General features: G+C 32.6%; 1 protein-coding gene and 1 pseudogene across 15 annotated transcripts in view; one reads left to right on the top strand and one right to left on the bottom strand.

Annotated features, from left to right (window-relative positions):
- Positions 1-24491, bottom strand: part of Diaph2 (diaphanous related formin 2) — an 802473-nt gene that overhangs the window by 331297 nt on the left and 446685 nt on the right. The window lies entirely within an intron of this gene.
- On the top strand, positions 23063-23163 carry LOC120890994 (U6 spliceosomal RNA; annotated as a pseudogene).

Below are 24491 nucleotides of genomic sequence, written 5' to 3'. Positions count from 1 at the left end.
TGTAAGAACTCCTGGCAATAGAGGAAGCTATATGACAGCAAATGAGTAAAGTATGAGGCCAGAAGCCACAAAGTGAAGTTTTGAAAATTCAGAAATTGGCACAGCTTGTTACTACATCTACCTGTTTGTAACCATGCCAACAGTGCCATGGAGTGGCTCTCTTCCCAGATACCATCTGCTCCCATGCCACCTCCCCTGCTATCTCCTCATCCCCATTGTACGTTGGCCCCCCTGGTCCTTCTTGGTATCTTATTCCTATTTAACTCTGCTATGGGGTGGCGGGGAGCAGATGGTGGAACAGAAGTGTTTACCAGTAAACCTTCATCTTCAAATTGTTGCTTTTTTACTCTCCTCAAGATCCAAGTTAAATAATGACATTAAAGGTCATCTTAGATTTTTTTCTTCTAAAATTTCTAAGCACTGATAAGGTCAGACCAAAAGAGGCTTGTCAAAATGAAACTTATATGCATTCAGGATTAAAAACAGAACTTTCACTTCTCTAGGTGAAAAGTATGAAAGTACCAGAATCCTAGAAGTTTGAACAGAACTTAACGCCATGCACAGCAAAGAAATATTCTGATAGAAAGTGGGGTGTGTCTCTGAAGGAGGATAATGCATTATAAAACAAATGCACCTTGCAAATAAATACAAAAGTCATTTTCTGCTCCTAGTATTTAGTCTGCAAATAATGTGAAAATATAAATGTTTCCCCTTCCTATTATGAAAGGAAACTGTCCCTGAAAATTTACTGAATCACAGCTATGATTTTGCATGCCTGTTGAGAGACCTATTTTCAGTTTTAACTTGTCCTTGCCAATCTTCTAAGTGGTCTATAATTCTCAATGATGAGTATTTTGCAGACAGTAAATCTAATCATCCTGACATCTATAAAAGATATTCAGTTGGAGAGTAAGATGAAAAATGATTGTGCAGAAATCTGAAGTCTATCATAGGATAGCAATGAAACTACAACTACGGTAGGCATTTAACTTTATCAGGTTAATTTCTCTTTAGTATTCTACTTCTGTTTATATATATTTTGTTTTATTGACGAAAGAACATATAAAGTTGTATGTATATGTTTAGTTATATTTATTCAACGAATTTCATTGTAACTTTAGATGTGAATTCCTAAGTATAAAAATGTGTCAAGGGTGGCATGTGTGAGGCACTGGGCTCGATTCTCAACACCACATATAAAAAATAAATAAAGGTCTATCAACAACTAATATATATATATATATATATATATAATATAGTTTGTACTATCATAATAAAATGTGTCAAGGATGGGATTTTTAAAAATGACAATAGTACTTGTAATACATATTTCCCTTTTCATATTTACATTTATAACTTTTTAATGTACCTTCAAAGTAATCTGCTTATGCTACCATGCCAGCTTTATATACTTACTGTCTATAATAGAAATCATTAAGATATTAAATATAGCATCAAGTCTTTAAGTTTTACTTTTAAAAAATTTATATTTATTTCTTCATGACTTGGACTTGTTTTCAGAAGATCCTACTAAGAGGTGAGGAAGAAGGTCCATAAGTTTGAGGCCAGCCTTGGCATCCCTGTGACACCTTGTCTCAAAGTAAAAAATAAAAAGGGCTTGGAATATAGCTTAGTTGTATTGCACATGCTAGTTCAATCCCCAGTGTGTAAATAAAAAAGAACCTGCAGAGCACAGGAATGATTTTTCATGTATACCTTATACTACATTAGTTTGTTAATTCCATATATACTCAAATTATATGAAGGTGTAATTCTTCTGAAGATTGTCGACTAGAAGTCTATACTTAAAAGTAAGTCTAAAATATCCTATTCTTATTTTAACAAATAATTTTGTAAGTATGAGTTACAGTATGCCACAGATAGAAAATTTATTGCTAGCATTTACATTTGGTTTGTTTTTTTCTTATACTGAAGCGGAATATTTCATTTTTTTTTGTATTTCTTCAAGATATTAAAGTTAATAAAAACCAATGGAATAGCAGGGTACAGTGGCTCCCGGCCGTAATCCCAGCAACTCCGGAGGCTAAGGCAGGAGAATCCTAAATTTGAAGCTAGCTAGCCTCAACAACTAAGTGAGACCCTTTCTCAAAATAAAAAAGTAAAGAGAACTGGGATGTGGCTCAGTAGGTAAAGTGACTCTGGGCATGATCATCGATAAAACAAATGGAAACAGTGAAATAAAATATACATACACCTAAGATTTATCATAATAACAACTAACATCATTTATACAACTTATTAGATGTTTGTCACATGTGCATGTTTTATAGTGCTACATGGAAGAATCAGCTCAAATGTCATTTTACATGAGAAAAACTTTTACTAACACTTCAAAACAGAAATTGGGAGTTCTGTTCTTTGTACTCCTAGAGCACACCCAACTCTAAATTTTCAGAAATCCTGAATTTCTTTTTGCCAAAAATGTGAGCATTGTTGTTGAAATTGGAAAAAACAAAGTATAAATGAAACCCTGTATAAAAGTGTCAGCAAAATTTGTTTAGGTAGGAAATGAATGAGGGATAATGGATAAAAAAAATCTCATTTACTCAGGGTGGGGACAGAACAGTACATTTTTGGAAAATAAATGTGAATCTGGTAGAAGTAGTGAACTAGAATACAGATGCAAGACAAAACGTGAAAGGGTCTGCAAAATAGCTCTGGAGTGGGATCCTGATAGTGTCAGGGCAACTATCCACAAGAAACCAGGGAACAGAGGAGTTTTATCTTATTTCTTATAACAGCAGGTAGGCTTCCAAAGCAGGGGCCAAAGGACTTAAGTAAGGGATGGAATTTGTATGATAGTTTGTACTTATCTTTTCAGTATGTTCTGAGGAAACAAGATAAATTTGAACTGATATGAACTAATCCCATAGTTTTTAATGTGGTCTTGAATGTCTCTACGGATAAGATTAAGGGTGCATAGGAAAGGTGATGGTGATGATGGGTATAGCTTTGGTTCTACTTATTAAAGCTTGGAATACTTTTCCTGTATGACTATACTTTTCCTTATATTTAATTTTTATCCTTAGCTTTTTACTCCATATTCCTGTATAAATATTTTTTGTGAATTGATTAATATTAACTCAGTACCACATAGATACCAGGATCACACAAATTTCACAGCTTCATTCTTCCTCCTTTCTTTTCTTAACATTTGTTGCTTTCTTAAGAAAATGCGAGGCAAAAGCTAACAAGTTTATCTTCTCTATGACCAAAAATATCTTTAATATAATGAATATAATAGAAAAGATGGTTTTCAGGAAGAATTTTATTAAAAGCCTTTTGGTATCTATATTTGTATAACAGCATTCCTCACTAAGAAAAAATATACATTACATCCCTCAAGTAAATCTACCAGTTCTTGGATTGATGTGGCTGTTTAACATTTTTTCAACAAATTAGTCCAGTGGATGAATTTGTGACACAACCAAAAAAGGCTCAATTGCTACATAGTATAATAATGCTCTCGGGGTTTGATTATCAATTTTTATTTGTATGTTTGGGAAGAAAACATTTTCAATTATAGGAAAGACCAGGGAAGTAGAAGGAGGAGACTGAGGGGGAGGGAGAGGAGATGGGAAAAGGGAGGAACTGTGGAATGAAATTGACCAAATTATGCTATGTACCTGTATGACTATAAAACAGTGAATTCCACTTTTATGTATACCTATAAATCACTAATTTAAAAAATAAATAAATAGAAGGAAGACCAGTAGAGGAAAGGGAAGAGAGGAAAGGAAAAAGGGAGAGGAAAAAGGAAGCACTGGGGACTTTTCTGAATTAATTTGAATTGGAATTGGACTTAATTTGAATTGGAGCAAATAATATTTCATGCATGTATGCATGGAATATAATGAACCCAAATATTAGGTATAACTATGATATGTTAATAAAAAATATTTTTAAAAAAATAATAACTTAAATAAAAAGGCAATAAAAGGATTTTTTTATAGAGCTGGGTTTATGGCTCAGAGGTAGAGTGTTCTACCTAGCATGCGTAAGGCACTGGGTTCACTCATCAGCACCACATAAAATAAATAAATAAAGATATTGTGTCCACCTATTAGTAAAAAAACAAATATTTTTTAAAAGGATTTTTTATAGTGTTATTGTTAGGAAAAGGTATTTTTATAGTGTTATTGTTAGAGAAAAGTTGGATTCAACCTAAATATCTACCAGGAGTTTAGGGCTTAAATACACTTTGATACATCCAATTTGTTATATACTTTTCAGTACAAAAAGAAAGAGTTTGACTGTATTATTGATAGGAAAGTTCTTCAAAATGTGTATGTAAGTTAAAAATTGACTAACAAGATATACTGTACAATATCAATTATGCAAAGGCAAAACAAAAAATTTGTCTATCTCTGTGTGTGTATGTGGATGAGAAAGAGACAATAACATCACAATACTTTTTTTTTTCCCCTGTACTGGGCATTGAACCCAGGGCATTGACCACAAGTACTCTACCACTGTGCTGTATTCCCACCCCTTACCTAAGATATTATTTTGAGACAGGTTTTTGCTGAACTGACTAGACTGGCTTGGAACTTCTGAACCTCCTTCCTCATCCTGTTGAGAAGCATTGATTATGGGGTGTGCCACTGACCCTGACCACATCACTCCTAACAAGTGATTTCTGGGATGGAGCTGGGATGGATATTGTCTGGAAGACTTTCACTTCATAGAGTTTACAGTAATACAAAAAATATATTAGTATGTTCTTTGTGTAATTAGAAAACAGTAATTACTATGATTATATCAGTTAATTATTACTAATTTTTTTCAAGTATGTAAACTATAGACTAATTTTTCCTCGCTGTCAACACTAATATGTATGCCATATAAGTACAGGTGGCCTTTGTATAAATGCATGTATGTTTATACAGATGCTCTTCATCATGTGATGGGGTTACATGCCAATAAATCAATCATAATTTGAAAATGTCTCCATCCAAAAATGCATGCAATATATCCAATCTATTCAAGCTGTGCTTCACAACACAGTAGACTGCTAAGTAGAGGTTGTTTCCCTTTGTGGTCAGCTGGCTGCATAGCAGTTGCAGCTTTATTACACTGCCAAGCAACACAGCAGATTCTCTTATAGTATATTGCTAGCCCAGGAAAAGATCAAAATACAAAATTGGAAGCATACTTTCCACCAAACTTGTATGCTTTTGCATCATCTGAAAGTCAAAAAATTGTTAAGTCGAACCATGTAAGCCAGAGACCATCTGTATAGGTATGTTAATATCCACACTATGGAAATGTGTTTTAATCTGGCATTAAAGGGTAGCGGCTGTTTAACAGAATAAAAGAGCAGTTTAATCCCCATTTCTCATTTCACAGTCTTTAATAGAAAATACAGGGGTTCACACACTACCATGCAGTACGTTACTATACAATCTTGAGGCTAAATGGGCATACAATGCCCTTTTGGATAAATGACAGAATACTTAGTAGAGGATTTATCTCCTTAGCATTCATCTTCAATGAACGCATAGCTGATAGTGAAAAAAGAACTTAATTCACATTTCTTTTTTCCACAGATGGTGATATGATTTGCTTCACAGAGCTACTCATGGTTAGAACTAGAAATTAACAGTTTTTGAAACAACTGGAACCTATTACCCTCTTAGTATACATGAATGATTCATATCACTGTTAATAACAGTTGAATTCTTGCATGACTAGGGAAGAAAAATCTCAATGTGGAATGTTGACCCAACTCAGTAAAAGGGCTCTAAAGCAATAAACTGCCAAGATTCAATGATACAAAACCATCTAATATCCAAGAAAACTACATTAGAAGGATGCTGAGAGGAAGACCAGAAGGCCACTGTCTCTCAGAAGGAGACAGATTTGATGAGATCATTATATTTCCTTTTATACATGTTGTTATTAAAAAAAACCCTAAACCTATTCATCTAGATTGCATGCTATATATAAATTGAATAGCAGGGGATTTTTTTTCTTAAGCAAGATTATAGGAGGCTAAACCAACTTCATCATTTTCATTACTGGAATTTCTAAAATTTCACTAAGTTAAGCATTTCTTATCTAAACTGTGCTTATTATTGTAGAAAAAAATCTGAATAACTCAACAAAAACAGAACTGAATCTCCAAGTTTATAACAGAGGTTTTAAAAGTAAGAATCAATACCTTTTTAAAGAAGAAAAGATATTACAATTTGTGTGCAGGGGCATGTGTGTGTGTGTGTGTGTGTGTGTGTGTGTGTGTGTGTGTGCGCGCGCGCGCGCATCCCTCACAGGAAGTTCATGCTCTACCATTAAACTACAGTCCAAGATATTACAATTTTTAACACTATAAAAGCACCCCCACACACAAAAAAAAAAACAAATAGATTTGGTTGTTACTTTTCAGTGAAAGCATGTAATACTCAAATTCTACAATTAATATAATTTAGCCTGTGGTGTTCAAAGACTTGACTTTGTGTTCATACAATTAGCTCCTATGTTGCCTACAGGTGTTAGAATCTTTTATGATTCCATTTTTTGCATATTCATTTGCCTTCTCTTATACAGTTTCCTTTATACTAGGCAATCCTCTACTCATACTTCAAGATCAAGATCAAAGCCAGTTGCTCAGTAAAATGGTCCTGGATTTCAATAGGTGGAGTTGACTGCCATGTCCAATGTATTCCGTGGTATTGAGGTTATGCTAAACTATATTTGCTTAGATATCTGCTTCCCTTGTCATAATGTGGGATTCTAGATGGCAGGAATTACACAGTATTTATCATTGTATCCTCAAATATCTGATTCATAGGAGATTTTTAGTAATTGTTTATTGAATGAATTAGTGAAAATGAAAATACAATCATTTTAACAAAATGATTCTCTATAGTAAATCAAGTATACATTTGCATATTGCCTAAGAATATTTACCCCCCTTACTAAAATTTAATGTAGTTACAAGTTATTAGAAACATGTTTATATTTGCTGCATCTTAGCTTCTGATAAAGCAAAGCAAAATTATAAAACCTGATATATAGTAGTATTTAGGTGGCTTTGGTAACTAAAAGCAATTTGACAGAAAATGAAAGAACTGGCTTAGTTGTTAGTCTTGAATGATATTAACACCATAATGCCATATAGTATGCATATTTTAACATTTCAATGAAAATGCATTTCTTAATCTTGGGAACAAAGTGAAAATAGAAACATTCTTAAGAGATTATGATGAGTAGCATAGAAAGGGAGAAAAATAAAGAAGGAAACAATCTACTTGGATTTGGTGAATTCAAAATGTGATCTATGTTTTCAGCTGAAGTTATAGTTTGATACACGTCTACATTTTTTAAAACTTTAACACTTTTTTTTCATATCTTGGTAATTAGTCTTAGGTTGCCTTGTTAAAGTTCATATGCTTCAATATGAAACTATGTACAATTCCTTTCTCTACAGTGAAGGTAATTTGTATAAAACATATTCTAAGTACCACTGACCAAAACCACATTGGCTATACATTTCAACTCTTCTTTTACAACATAGACACAAAATTAAGCAATAATAATGGCTGTATAATGGTGAAAATTGCTAAACATTACTTTCAACTACTTAGTTAATAAATTCCTACTTACAAATTCAAAAGGCTATGTAATGTGATAAACCACAAATGTTCCTGCTTTATAACAAGCAAAGAACTGACTGGGTGGATTATCTCATTTAATTTTAGAAATAGTGTTAATGAAGCAGATTTGACTAATATAACCAAAGTTATTTCACAGGAGGAGCTTACTTCTGAGAAACTCTATAAGTATTCCTAATATCCCACATGTACTTACTCACAGAGGAAGGACTAAAAAATCAGGTCCTCCTAGGATTCCTGTAAATTAGCCCATCCACCTAAGACTGCTTTCATCTTCCATAACCACAATTTGGGGAAAAAATGGATTCATGTTACTTAATGCCACCCAGTTTATCATTACTTCTTCAGCAAGAATGGGAAAAATAGGAACTTGATTGGGTCTGCCTTAAAATCACTATGATAAAAATAAAGTCAGCTGTTTAAACAAAACAAACTGAAATTGGGCATCCCTAGCCATGCAGCTGATGATTTAAGCAAAAACACAATCCAAAGGATCTCACATATATTTTTCTTGAATACTCTACAAAATGCTAACATGAAATCATGATTATCTTTTACATGTCCTGAAATACACAGATAATTTTAATAAACACTGACCATGTTTATTAAATAACTGTCTTACCACCTTCTCATTTTCTGATGATTTTATCTACACCTAACAGTATTTCACAGTGATAATTCAAAAAGTGGCCAAATTTTCAAAGTTTCTTATCTGATTAGATAAAGAACTAACATTTTGCGAAGCAAGAGCCTTCAGACACAAGATATTTTAGGCAAGAGCATACAACAATATGCTGGATGACACTATTTATTTACAAGGTGTTAGATGCCAGAGTAGCTCTCTATTATGCTGTATAAAGACTCAGAGAAAAGATAAAAGAAGAGTAGAGTTCTATAAATTCAGATGTGGAATTAGAGCAAGGGTACAAGGGGTTAGGATCTGAGAGTATAGTGTGGCAGTGATAGACTGGCAGGATGTAGGAAATGGGAAAGAAAAATCAGTAGGTCCAGAGTGACTCTAACACAAGGAAGCATCCACAACTTGCATTATGATAGCCCTAATGATCAAAGTTAACACTTAATTCCTTATTCACAAAGTATTTGATCTACTGAAGAATTCAGCTCCTTTCTCCATCTCCTACCCACACCAACCTATTATGCCCCTAATTGTACAATGGAGAATGAAGGGAAAATAAAATTATTATAAGGTCATTTTGTTGTGTGTTATACAACTGTTTTATAAGGTGAGAAAAACAATTATTGAGTTATATATTTTATCAAAAATTGAAAGAATATTACTCATACCCTACCTCATCTTGTATAACTCAAAAAGTAAAAATATATATATATATATATATATTACTTTTCAAATGTGGATAAGTGGAAGTCAGTATCTTGCCTAATTAAGTAGACACATTCTATTTGTCAAAATAAGCCAAAATAAAATAAAATCACACACACCAAATGTAAGTTTTGTAATTTCATTCTTTAGACTGATCTACTTTATGTGTGATTTTAATCTCTACCCCATGGGCCTATTTTAGCAAAACAATATTTCAGTTTGTCAAAGATAAAGTGCACTGTGCATTGATTTCAATGTCTTGTCCATTTCCTTTGCCAACAGGGACAGAACTAAATTTTAAGATAAGAGTGCTTCATAACAAGTCCAGCCCAAAGTAGCTCCTGGCCTCATCAGAGTTTAATGAGACATTCGATCTAAGAAATAAATTAAATGACATTTTGGGATCATGCTTAATGAAGCGGGTATCTACAGAAGCTCTAGATTGCAATAGTGTTCTTATAATCTGTGGAGAATAGGGCAAGAGAATGTCATAAATCATTTAGGACAAAATGGCACTCTGTGGAATAGAAACTGTTGAACCTCACTAGCTCATGGTCTCAATCATGGCCCAGAACTGGTTTCATGTTATGTCAGTACCATAAAATAGCTTCCATGTGTCTATGCTAATTCCATAAGTCAGTGTGTCATCATTGTCATAACCACCTGAGAACACAGAGTGGTGTTGACACTTCAAAAGTGAGGAGAAATACAGTGTTGAAAAAATAAAGCATTAAATATGTTTTTAAAATATGAAAATTTCCCTTAAGAGAAATGAAAATAAGGGTGGCATGTCTAAAAGAAATATGAAGAGATATACTAGTTAGGAAGAGACTTCAGTTAAAATGATAAGAAGATGATAGTCTGAAAAATAGAATGGAGTTATAAGCTGTTATAAGTTTATAACAGCTCTGATAGAATGCACACAATATCTATGATTACAAATCAATAAGCATTTCATGTAAAAATTACATGAGAATAACTTTAAAAGTAAATTACCATTTGCAAATGCAAATACACCAAATCACAGTCACAATTCTTGATGAGATTTTTTGACAATAACTATAGTTATACCGGAAATCAGCAAACATTTTCAATAAATGTGTTATATAAATGATTCATACAAAATAAAGAGCAAATCATTTGATCTCAAACAACAAATGGACAAACATCATAAGGAGTGAATTCACAAATAAGTTAATAAAACAGAAAATGTACTCTTTCATTCAGAGTGATAAAAACTTAAATTTTAACAGAAGAGGTTATTGCTATATATTTACTGAAACAAAGTTTTTAATATCTCATTTTAAAAATATTTTTATTGCATTTGGGTATTTGTTTCATTTTATCATCAGCTATGTTTGAAAATCAGTATAACATAATGAAATTGGATAAAACTACTGTTTTGAGGCTGCGGAGAAACTCACAATCTTATTTATTCCCGATGACTATGTACACTGATATAATGTACCTGGAAAATAATATTTATGAAAAGTTCAAGAGCAGAAAAATATTAGTTGATCTTAACATATGAAGGAAATAATCAAAGAAATCAAAGAAACTGAAGAAATGGTAAAAGAGAAATTACAATTTTTAAATCTAACTATAGGGATGGGAACATAGCTCAGTTGGTAGAGTACTTGTGTTGCATGCACAAAACCTTGGGTTCAATCTCTCACACCACTAAAAAAAAAAAAAAAAAGTGTCAAACTTTAGAGGTTTTTGAACTCTATAAGAGAAAGATCTGATAAAATTTGGTGTATCATTTTGAGTAAAGATTGAATTACTAAAAATCCATATGAAGTAAATGTTGAGAAAGAAAATGTTGCCTTAAGAACTGTTGAGTGTCATGTTTTAAACATATTATGTATAATTAATATGATAAATGTGAATAAAGAACACATAGTTCTATAAACATTGTCTAGGGACAAAGATTTGTGGAAATCCTTAAAATTGAGACAAAAAGAACTGCTCATTTTATTAGATTACTGGAAAAGGAATATTGAAAACCTCCCTATATTGCTTTAATGTTGTTTAAAACATAAATATGATAAAATTATAATAAAGCAAAGGCTTACATAATATTCCACTTAATTCTGGGCCAACAGAATGAGCAACCTACTCAAAAGATATTTTTTGTAAGAACATTTGTGAGAATATTTCATTATCTTGAAACACTCAAAAGTTCTACATATTCCTCCCTAAATATATATTGCCACAGAAAACAGACTATTCTTCCCCTTGAATTTATGCAGGATTTTGTCACTCATTCCCTTTTGGCAAAAGTGGCTAACAGAGAAAAACAACTGTTATCTAATAATACCTAATGCATTAATTAGATCCAAACTAATCTGAAAACAGACTAAAACAAATTAAGCAAATTAAATTCTAATTTGAAGTAAAATTTATTCTTACAATCTGACTTGCAGAACTGGTTGCCTTCTTGAGAGTTAATCTGCCTTTAGGAAGGTGAATATATGATGAAATATAAATGGGTTTTTGTTCTCTTCCTGACTTTCATTAAGGTTTTTTTTTTAACAAGGACTAGGTCTTGTTTACTATCATATTCTTATCATCTATCACTGTTAATCACAAAGGAACTCCTTAAAGATGGATGGATGGATGGAAATAAAGAATTTTCAGAAAGTAAGACACCAGAATTTCATTTCCATGATGGTTCTTACTTTTACAAAATAAAATGGGAATTTGCATAGGAAAATCATTACTGCAAACAGCTTAGTCCTCTCTATACACGGATCATGATCAATAAAAAAAATTAAGGAGTATTAGGTTTGTGTAACTACTCAAAATTTATTAATCAAGTACTTGGCAAAAGGCAAGGAAAATGTGGAGTTCATGTATGAGAAAAGAATACAGAGGTCAAATTCTGGCTTTTCCTAACTGTCCTACTTTAGGTCTTTCATTTAACTCTGTTACTTCAGTAGTTCCTCATGTAAAGTAGGATGATTAATGATACTTCTTACCTCAAAGTTGTTACAAGGATTAAATTAATTAGTTCATTTAAAGTGCTAAGAACAGAGTCTGACATAACTACAAAGTCAGTAACTAGAAGTTGTCAGCATCATCATCATCATCATCATCGTCAACACACTGTTTGTTATTATTATTATAAAATTCCCATAGTGTTAAAAGTCACTCATAAATCCTTGCTTAATATGTAGGTTTCAATTTAATTTCCGTTAATATTATATTTTAAAATGTCAAAGTCTTTCAAATAAACTCTCTAGACATCCTTACATGGTATCTAAAGTATAAAAATGAAAACATTTTTTACTATATTAAGTAATTTCTTTTTAAGTAATTAGACACACAAATATTCAACTCAGCTATTAACTTAGACAAAATACCAATGAAGATACTGTTACCATGATAAAGAATTGGTCAGGAGTGATTGCAAATACCAAGAGGCAAGGAGAAGGTAGATAACGGGAGGTCACTATAAGATACTGAGGTTAGAATGAGGAAGTTGACAAAATCCAAAATCTACAGCATGTTTTGAAAACATAGTCAAGGTCATTGGTAATACAGACATAAGATACAGTCACAGGGCTTTAAAATAATTCTGCCAAATGTTATAATTCCTGGCTAGGATGCTTTTGATGTATCACAAGTATACATAAATAAGTCTTCCTGAACCTTAACATCATAAAAGCATTGCCTGGAATAACTACCTTGATTTTTTTTGGAGGGGGGGGTCATACTACCTTAAAGTCACTAGGTTTTTTTTAATTGCATTTAGTATTATCTCAACAGAGCTTAAAATGTATATGTTTAATCACTTAGTATCACAATAGATATGACTAACATATATGGATATTAAATTATATATATATGTGCTTGTGTGTGTGTGTGTGTGTATATATATATATAACATATATATGGTTATACATTATATATGCCTCTATACATTTCTTCATGTATGATTCAAGTCTTTCAATGTGCTGCATTAGGAAAGATAAGTATCCATTTTAACTACTAAACTCCATAATGAAACAGCATTTCAGGATCCCTTGATAAATATATTCAAAATCATTCCATTATTTAAATAGATTGGTCTTTTTACAACATGTCATTTCCAGAAGTAGCCCTGACAGGCAGAACTAAATAATGCTGGTATAAGGGTGTGTACTTTTATTCTACTCAGTCTAATTCTTTTAAAAGTAGGCAATATATAGAAAGCAGTTAGGTCAAGAAAGGAAATATAATAAACCATATATTCAGATTTTTTCATGGCTGAGAAAGATTTCAGATAATTCAAAGATAAGAGGATGAATGTACAGTCTATAGACATCAGAGTGAAAGCCAAAGCATTAAGTTGCTATTAATATCAACATGGTTTCAGGAAGTCTCCTTTCCCCACCCCTCTAACCAGCTCTGGTTCAAATCAAAACTGAAAACAGCAGTTGGTATATGTCAAGGTCCCAGCTTCAGTGCTGAGAAGACTATTTCACAAGAACTAAAACATTAAGGGAGTAAAGAAAGGACAAGTAGAAGTTGCTTCAATAAAAAGGAAAGGACCACAATATAAAGAAAGAAATGTCACTGGAACAAGCTTTCCATAAATTCTTGCTTGGAGGAACACACACTCATGGGCGCGCGCGCGCGCGCGCACACACACACACACACACACACACACACACACACACAATAAAACCAGTTTAAATTATAAATCATGATAAAGCCACAGTTAATTTTATAATATATGTTCACTCATTAAGGATTCATGGGCATCTTTTAAGACTGTTTATGGAAGTTTGTTAACAATAATAACAAAGACAGATGGTAGTGATGATAGTAAGAACTCTCATTTATTGAATGCATAGTATTTTGGGGCCGTGTTCTAATGGATTAATTTATTTAATCCTTATAATAACCTTATGAGATGAGAACTATCATCATCAAACTCCACTCTGCAGGTGAAAATGTGAGGCACCAAGGAGTTGATACTTATATAATTCATATAAATTCATATTTATATTTAAATTCATATTTTACCTCAAACAAAACCATACAGGATAATTATTTAGATGGAAGGTGACTTACTATTATAAGGGGAGATTATAAAATAAGGGAAAAACTTAGCACTGCCTTCCCTCTGAAACATGCCTTAGCTTATGGCTAAACCCTTTCCTATTTCCCACTCTGACCCATCATCCCAAGTCATCTATTTTTCTGATTGTTAATTCTTCTTTCTATACTAATTTCCCCTCACCTTTAAACAAGGTTGACCACAGCCCACATGCCAACCTAATATATTTGAAAGAAAAAGGATATCATCTGCTTTCTTTCCTTAACAAAATATAATGCTGTCAATAAGTATGAGAGGATTTGTGAGCTGTTAGGGATGAAAATATCAAATGAATGTGTGGGGAAAACACTGTAAGTTGAAGATATCAGAGGACCACATTGCTTAAAGTGTGTAGGTGAAGTTCAATATATTTGATTAAATATATCAAGTACTTGCTTGTCTATACTCAGCACTTCATTAATAGATAAAAACATTGTAGCTGGTATGGACCATTAGCTTGAAGCACTTACAATTTTCATGGACTAAAAGATTAGAAGGAACAATACACTTAAAAATACTGTTGATGATTTTGTAAACTAGGAGTGATATTTTACATATGGTAAATGTGTATCAATTATAAACGCAAATATAGTAGCACAAATTAATACAATTTGTGCTTACACATTTGCACATTATATTGATTCAAATTAAATAAGTTCTAATTTCATTTCATACAGAACTTTTTATGGGAAAGAATTTTATGACCATGTGCAATATTTGAAAATATTGCCTTCAATAATATATTAATAGAATTATCCATATATACATACACATATGAATGCATGTGTTTATATATATATGTATGTATACATGTATGCACATATACATTTTTTTTTAGATATCTCACTGCTTTGACCTGACACATTTTAGGTAAAACACAGCATCCTTGGGTTTCTTGTATTTCTGACAAGAGCAATCCAGTCCAATGATGTATTTTGTTTTGTTTTGTTTTTTTCAACCATAAGATGAGCTTCTCACCATTCATGACACATACACTAGGATCATTCATTCCCATTGTCTTTTGAAAGGAAAAAAAATGGTTTTCAACTGACTCTCATAAATCTGACAGTTTCTCTGAGTCCTATAAAGCTGTCTAAGCCATGCAAACACAACTGGTGTGCTTCAGAATACTGAGTAGCCTTCTCTACTTATCTGTTATTCAACTGGAAATGCAGAGGCTTGAGAAAGAGAGAAAAAACTAAAGTAACTGGATTTTAAAGAACAACCTGATCAGATGGCATTAGCAAATATCTGAGCTTTATACATCCAATTTGGCTATGGTCAAGGAAACCCAAAAATGACTTGTACACTTCAAACTAAACCTTGGAAAAAGGCTGAAGAGTAGTGAATATTAAGTTGAAGCCACTAATTTTGTGATATAAATATCACCCTCCAATGATCCTGGTAAACAAAGGAACTGAAATACATGCTATCTGTAGTAAATGTATTTTAAAAGGGAGATATAATTTTCTTCCTACTATAGAATTATATTCTCATAGACTAAGCAAATTTCTCATATATGGAATTATTAGAGACCTAAAGGAAATTTATAAGAACAATTTGCACTCTATCCTTATATAAAAGAAATAATCAAATGTTTTCCCTTATGAATATAGATTATTCTAATTAGAGATAATCTAATGTAAATTAAAATACATAATAGGTGGGTGTTAGGCAGTTTTGAGGAAATACATAAAATTATTAATTGGAGAAGAAAAATGAAATAGAATGTAAACAGAAGACAACTTGCTCTGCCACTGCCTACCTGTTTTACTTACTATATTTATGTGCTAGTTTTGTTTCCTCTAATATTACAGCAGAAAAATGGTTACCTAATTTTTAGGTATACAATAAGAAAAACTATATTTTCTAGGTGATACATTCTACTTCAGATGGAAGGTTATGTGTATATTCACATATTTTTTGCACACTTATAGACACAAATCAAGACTATAGACTATAACTGCCATGTGTAATACATACACTGAAAAGTTTTCTGAACTTGACATAATCTACCAATCTGCCTCAAAACCAAGTAATAGAAATAATGGAATCATTCAAATACTTGATTAAAAAATTTTTGCCATTTACATTTTCAAAATGAAAATCAGGCATATACCAACTTCAAATAACTATTCTCAATATACAGATAAAGGGGAATATAGTCCAAGACTCCAAGTGCATGCCTTTAACTGTGGGCAATATTGTACTCTAAATACATTACTGTATCCTACCCACATACCTACAATAGAGTTGAACTTATAACTTAGGTACAGTAAGAGATTAACAACAACCATAATAACATAGAACAATTATAACAATATACTGTAATCAAAATGATTTAAATATGATTTCTTTCAAAATACCTCATTGTACTACACTCACGCTTCTTATGATGATGTGAGATGATATAATGCTAATGTGAGCTAAAATTAAGCGAGTGATCTATGCTATGACACAGCATAAGGCTACAATGTAAGGGCTATTTGAAAACAAGCATTTTGATACCAGAACAAATGAACTTATCACCCAAAGGGCCATTAACAGGCAAATAGCATATACAGTATGAATGTGCTGGACAAAGGGATGGTTCATGTCCTGGGCTGGTTGGGGTAGGAAGGGGTGAGATCTCATAATGCTACTCAAGACACAACATGCACTTTAACACTTGTTTGTTTCTGTAATTTTCCATTTAATATTTTTGGGTCATGGTTGTCCTTACATAAGTGAAACCACTGGAAGTAAAACCAGAGATATAGAAGAGCTACTGTATACAGTGTTGGAAAAGGTCATAGTGAACATTCTCCCTCTTTTTCTGTAACAAACTTCCAATACCAGCTTATAATTGAAGTACTTCAGGTTATTTGTTTCTTGGTATCTCTACCACTTCTCTGTTTATTAACATTTGAGATAACTCCCTTGTTATTAGTTTTGTGAATTTCATACCACTACAACCATATTTTCTTTCAACAAATATCTGTTAGTATCCGATGATATCCCAATGCCTACAATCTTGTGTTATATCCTGTTTGGCTTCAGAACAGATAAGAGGGCAGTAACGTGGAACTGAATGAAGGATGGTAAAATACAATACTGAAAATCCCTTGATTTATTGTTCTTTTCCATTCTCTGAGCTCTAACAAAACTATACCCACATACACATGTATGTTGTGTGTGTGTGTGTATGTGTATACATCTACAGATATTTCTATGGATATGGATATAATGCCAATTATGAATTCTCAATCCAGTGTTAAGTTACTAAGATTTGCTCTGTAATTGTCACCATGTGCTTCAGATGACTAATAGTTTATTAAGATACCAGTGATATATATATATGTGTATATATATATGTGTATATATGATATATATTCATTTATTATAGTCCATATTTTAAAATTGAACAAAGTTATCCTTTGAGACATTTATCACAATGGAATCTTCCCAAGAGTGCTTTATTTTATTTTGAAAAACAATGGGATCAAAACCCCAGAAAGTCAAGGGTCATGTGTTTGCTCTGGTATGAGGAAGTTATAAAGGAATAAAAAAGAAAAGAAAGGTACAAGAATCTCATGAAAATCAAGGGAGATCAATCGAGTAGAGGAAAAGAACAAGGGGGAGGGAGAACAGGAGGGAGAGAAGAAATACTGGAGAATGATATTGGCAAAATTATATTGATATATCACATGCATATATGAATAAATAACAACAAATCCCACCATTATATATAATTATAATGCACCAATAAGAAAACATGGAAAAAAGGAAAAACAATGCCATCATATCAAGTAATTAACTTGTGTTTTCTTTACATATTTAGGTTTTGTCTATCAGTGAACTATCCAGCTATAGAACTGATTCTGATATATGCAAAAATCATGGTGACCAATTCCCCCATGGATGTCTATTATTTTACAATATAGTTCTTTACTTCCTTTCTATTCATTAATATGTAATATAGAATATTTCAACACCAAATTTGCCAGCATCAGGCTGGAGATACAGCTCAATGATAAAGTGCTTACATAGCATGCATGAGGCACTAGGTTTGATCCACAGTGCTGCACTGGAACATGCTATCTTAGGTTTATACTACTTTCTTCTTACAACAATGGAACTACTTTTAATTATATTCCATTTATGAATGAGACTACTCAGTGTCAGTTTCTAAACATACCTCAAGGAACAATGTTGAACTTTATTTATATTTAAATGTTTAATCAGCCACTTATTGTAATACCCACAATTGATGAAATGTTATTCAAATATGTGTGGATGTTACCTGTTTTAAGTATCTCCCAGAGGATCCAACTTGCTTTATATTTTGTTAATACCTTTTATGGACTTCAGAATCTACCAACTGATACACATCTCATAAGATTTATTGCAGGTTTTTCTTAGACTTTTGTGTTCAGTAATTCAAGCTCTATAACACGAACAGAAAATTGTCACCAATGTTTTGCTTTCTCACTTTTATTGATTCCTTTTTATTAACTTTTCCTTTTTGAAATTATGTGGAATTCATTTTAGGATATGGTATGAGGTTGAAATCTAACTACTCCACCCAATTTAAGAACTATTGACTAAGAAATCCATCCTTCAGGAAGGTGGTTGTAAGTATGGGAAGCTATTTCGATGTATCTAAAATAAAAATAAGTCTTTTATAACATGAATATGGGTTGCTTTTCTTGTTGATAATAATATGTTTTGTATACTTCTAAGCCATAAAATGGTTCTCTTAAATACATTTAATTTGAATTGATGATTTTATATTTATTTTAAGCTTAAATTCTGTAACAATATGTTTTATTTCCCCCTTTCTCATCATATTATTTAAGATAGTTTGTTCCTATCTAGCAGGTGAAAGCACTAAAACAAGTTCAACCATTTGAAAACATTTCTAGGAAATTAAAATGGGAAGGAATATTTTATTTAAAATTATATTACTATAAGGGAGGGAAAAGAGAAACGATTTAAAAACAAAATATAAAGAGAAGTATCATTACGGAGCTGAATTTTGGAACTTTGAAGTCATTGGACCTGGAGTTCCAGTCTGATCCAGATGATTAGTCATTAGTTGTGTGGCTTTGGGCATACTACTTAAGATATTTGATTGTGTCATGAAAAAATAGTAATTACAGCAAATATATCCTCACAGTGTTATTGGAGGGGGGAGTCTGATAACATAGCAAAAAGATTCACTGAAAACCAATAAAAATAAACACATTCATTATTTACAGCAGTAGATAAATATAAAGTCTTATCAACTTATTTATATACCAGGAATTAGAACCCATGACACACGGACTTAAATTCTCCAGTTGACTTAATATCTTAGCTCCAACAAAGAAAGCAAATTGACTAGGCAGTTCATTGAGTCAAATAATAATTTTCGAAGATGCTAAAATCCTGCTTGATAAATAGGAAAATAAAATAAATGAATATAACACGTAATTAAATGCGTTATACTAGTTCCCATTCCATACAACTCGTTGGCATAAACTTCACCAGAAAACGAAATAGCTTTACAGCACCAGGAGACGGTCAAGTACAATGCAATCAATGTCTTTATTAAATGATACAAATGGGAAGATGACTTAGTCTTTGTACAAGGAGAATAAAAAGACCTGAATTTTTTTAGAAAACAAATGTACCTTTAACTCACTTTAATAAGACAAATCAATTAAAAAATACTTGACAAACTAATTTAACTGCATAATGAAAGTAATCAAATGTAGCACTGTTATATCAAAATATAGAGGTATGAATCTGATAAAAGAAGAAAAATAAAATAGACAAAGTTAAGGTTAATTTAAATCTAGAAATGTGTTATTTCAGAAAAAAAAGAATAGGTAATTTGCTCCTTAATTCAAAGCTCTGAAGTAGGAATATGAATGCTTGGGTTCTAGTTTTAATTCCATGATTTCCTGGTGGCAAATCTTGTGTAACTTTTTTGACTTCTCTAAGGCCTTATTTTTTTCAACTGTGTAATAAGAAGAGTAAACGACACAAGTTTTTCTAAGGTGTTAGGATTTGAGAATCCATGCAAAAGAAGGGAGAGAGATACTTATTTTATATACTGTCAAATGAGGCTATTATTTTAGGAGTAAAAATCCTACCATTTATCATCATCACCATCTCATTAAAGGATATGTTATCTTGAAAAAAAGAAAGAATCTCAGAATAAAGGAGCACTTTTTTACATTCAATAACTTTTAAATTTTGCTTAACTTTCTGTGTGTTATGAAATATCTTTCAAATAGTCAGCTACATACTGGTGAAAACTTCATAGATTGACACTAGTCCATGGATCAGTGTTTTAGAACCACTGATTGTTTTAGGACCATTGAAAATATGCCTCTAGCTCTTATATTCTATGGCTCAATTCTTTCTTCATTTTTTTGGGGGGGCATCATCGTGTTTCACAAAATAAGTATATGCATGTAGATATAATAGGTATTAATTTTGGTTGTTAGGGGTGGGGATGACAAGGAATTTTTACTTAATTAATAAAGTACTTATTTTCCATTCAGCCAAGACAAAGAGTCTTATCAATTGAAGAATGAATTTTTTGAGTGTGGGGCCATTTAAGCATTATATTCATTGGCAACAGTAATCTTTAGTTTTTCATTGCTTCCTTTTAAAATGGGTATGGAAGATTCATGTTCATCCTTTCAGCATTGATTTGGAGGCAACAAAGCTCATGGTGCCAAGCAGTCACTTTCCTCTTTTTCTTACTCTTCCTCAAATTTAATTAAAAACTGATGATATTTTGAAAATGGAAAGTTGTGAGGACTAAACTATAAAAATCACTGGTCATATTTGGGATCATATAAACACAGAATGGTTATGAATGAAGAGTAAGTTTGTTAAAGGTCATTCTATTTACTTAGCAAGTAATTAACATAATTATGCTAAAATAAATAGAAATATAGCTATACTTCAAGCAGCCTTGCCTACAGCTTTATTTTTTGTTATTTTTTTCTTTTTAAATTGATTTCAAAAATGACAGCGCAATGTATCACAATTCTTATTACACATATACAGCACAATTTTTCGTATCTCCGGTTTTATATAAAGTATGTTGACACCAATTCGTGTCTTCATACATGTACTTTATATAATGATATCCATAAAATTCCACCATCATTGCTATTCCCTGCCCCCTCCCTTTCCCTCCCACCTCTCTGTCCTATCTAGAATTCATCTATTCTTCCCATGCCCCTCCTTCTTACCCCAGGATGAGTCAGCCTCCTTATATCAGTGAAAACATTTGGCATGTGTTTTTTGGGGGATTGGCTAACTTCACTTAGCATTATCTTCTCCAACTGCATCCATTTACCTGCAAATGCCATGATTTTATTCTCTTTTATTGCTGAGTAATATTCCATTGTGTATATATGCCACACAAGGCTTTCCTTAATCCTACTTCCCATTAAGGATCCAAAATGCTTTCTGTGTGTTGATCCTAACTGAAAACTTTGAAAGGAAGAACTGTACTCAAATTGCCTAAAGAAAGAAATTCAACAAAGGTGTAACTTTTTATTCCTGTGTATGGGATCCAGTTTCACTTTACATAGGAAAGAGAGGCCTATCACACAGAAAATTAGGAGAGAAAAGGAAGAGGACTTTATAGGGTTAAGACCAGGAACTTTGCCTTCTGTCTTCAGATAACAGAGTGGGGGTGAAGTTTGGCAGTGATTCATGTTCTAGAATCCAGCTCACCCAGAGATCAAAACCTTTGATTTTTATTCTCCTTCTTAGTAGCAACATGGGATGGTATCTCCAGTCTCCAATGAGGCTCAATCTCATGTTGTCTTCCTGAAGTTTCTTAGATGCATACTTTAAAAAGTCTCTAAACATTACACAACACAAAGTTCAAATTCTTTTGGTAGTATTAAGGGTGCATGCTTTTTAATTCCTATCACTCTAGTGAAACAAAAGGCAGCCCCCAGAAAAACCTCTAAGCCTTTAAAACCTTTCCAGTTAGGGTTAGCACACATCCTAGAATCATAAATCTCCCTATCTAACCTTGTTAGGATCCCTACCACTGTAAATAGAACTGTGTATCACTCCAGTTATGAGCACACTGTTTGAGCTACAAACACTATGAATGCACTCAGAATTTGGTTGAAAAACAGCATATCAGCAGTTGCTAAGCAAGTAACAAAACCAAGGGATTAAATTGCTTTTTTTGTTAAATACTTTTATAGTTGTACTTGGACACAATACCTTTATTTTACTTACTTATTTTTATGTGTTGATGAGGATGGAACCCAATGCCTCACACTTGCTAGGCAAGCTCTCTCTACCACTGAGCCATAACCCCAGCCCCCCAAGGGATTAAATTCTAAATCTGTCTCTGCTCCTTCTTTGTTATTTAAGACTGGTAAAGCTGTTTTGATATCCTCTGTGTGAAACAGACATTTTCTAACAGCACTGGAGTTTTTCTCCTGAGCCAAAACACCCATGCAAATACACACAACTTGAGAAGCCAAGAAAAAGTGCCCAGAGTTTGAGTATGCAGACTTCACTGCCCACGTGTTGACAATCTCCGCCTCTGCTATTGCCCTAAGAATTCTGCAATCATCATACCTGCCTAGTTAAGCATCTCTCCAGGGCCTTGCCCTACACAGGCAGATTTAAAGGTTACATTTTCTCATAATAAATCCTACTTGCATTTTTCCCCCTTTTTGGCTAGGCAAGCAACATTTTTTAAGTTGCTTCTTCTTATTTTTTTCTTCATTTACTTGAGGCTTCAATTTTCTACCATTAACTGTTGAACGTGGCAATTTTTAATATTTATTTTTTAGTTTTAGGTGGACACAATACCTTTATTTTATTTTTATGTGGGGCTGAGGATCGGACTCAGTGCCTCACGCATGCTAGGCAAGCACTCTACCTCTGACCACAACACCAGCCCGGACTTGGTAATTTTTAATGAACATAATGTCTTATATACACAGGTACTACAATAGCTACTTTTAAATATCATTTATAGTGCTGATTGATAGCTCATTCACTACAACTGGAATGATAGAAAACTAACATGGCCTCTGTGGAAGGCTGACATGCAAATTTGCCAAGTGTTCTATATTTTATTATTACACATTGTATACTTGTATTGAACAATTGTTTTTACCCCATAACATGTACAATTATTATGTCAATTAAAAAGCAAAAAAACCCATATTTTGATAAAAATATAATTTAACTTACTATCCATTCCTGAGATAAGCCACATCTGAGGTACCCAAGCATTATATAGCACAGAAGAAAAGGAAGGGAGGGAGTAAGGGAGGAATCCTGACAAAAATTTCACAGACTCATCTCCTTTCTCAGAAAAGTTCTTTCTGGTTAATACGGTGCTTGGAACCACATCGTTCTTCTGTTCTTCTAAATACCACTGTTACAAAACTTCTAGTTAACCAGAATTATTCATTACCTTAGGTTCACATATGGCTTTTTGTAAGCCATCCTTTGGCTGGCCTTCTCCTATTCAACAGAGTAATATCTTCATTCATCTCTTGAACTTGCTTATATACCTGAATTATTTACCCAGCTTTTCTCTTCCTATATGTACCTAATTTTAAATTCTTCCACACCCCTTCCTCCTTATTTTTAGCTAAAATAGCTGCCTTGGCTCAGTGAAGAAAGAGTAATTTTGCCAAGTCCTCTGGCTGTTCTTTACCTTTCTTCATTTCTTAGCTTCCACTGGCACCCTGTCCACACTTGCTCATATATATCCATGAAATCTAAAATTGGATTACTAGCAAATGTAAATGATGGTGGCAATCTCAAAGCAAAAAATGCAAAATGCAAGAGTTACAAAGATTTTACACCACTCAACAGAGAGAATGCTTGCCATGTCACATGGTGTGGCATAAATGTGCTTCTATTACCATAGTAAAATGTATTGAAATTATTTTTCTAATGTATGCACATATGACTGTAATTAAAATGCTCTGTAGCACTGTAAATCCAAAGTAATTTAGAGAACAACCTCCGTTGCTTTTACTGAAAAACCAACATCTGTCTGTTATTAAAGTTATGCAGAGCAAAGAACTCAATTAATTTCATTCCTATGGTGGTTAAACTATGCACTCATTATTGAGCAGTCTGAAGTTAAAATCAATTAAAACAATATAACAAACTTCCAGTAATTTTTCAACAACTAAGTTTATCTAACTCCCCCTTGCCTTTCATTCAAAGAACTACTAGCTAAACAGGCTAGTCTATTGTCTCAGCTTCCTACACTGCTGCATACATTATGTAAACTCTTCCAATCTACCTTTTACATTTTCTAGAACCTCTTCTGCTCAATGTGACCAATAACTAATACTAGCACCAAACTTAAAAACCTGATAGCAGTTTATACTTTTCAACTTCTTCTTGGAAGTTGATGGTGTTGTTTTACTCTATACTATTC

Source organism: Ictidomys tridecemlineatus, chromosome X (assembly GCF_052094955.1).
Source record: "Ictidomys tridecemlineatus isolate mIctTri1 chromosome X, mIctTri1.hap1, whole genome shotgun sequence".
NCBI classification, from domain to species: Eukaryota; Metazoa; Chordata; class Mammalia; order Rodentia; family Sciuridae; genus Ictidomys; species Ictidomys tridecemlineatus.
Note: the sequence above shows the minus strand (reverse complement) of the source record. Positions and strands in the feature narration are given on the sequence as shown.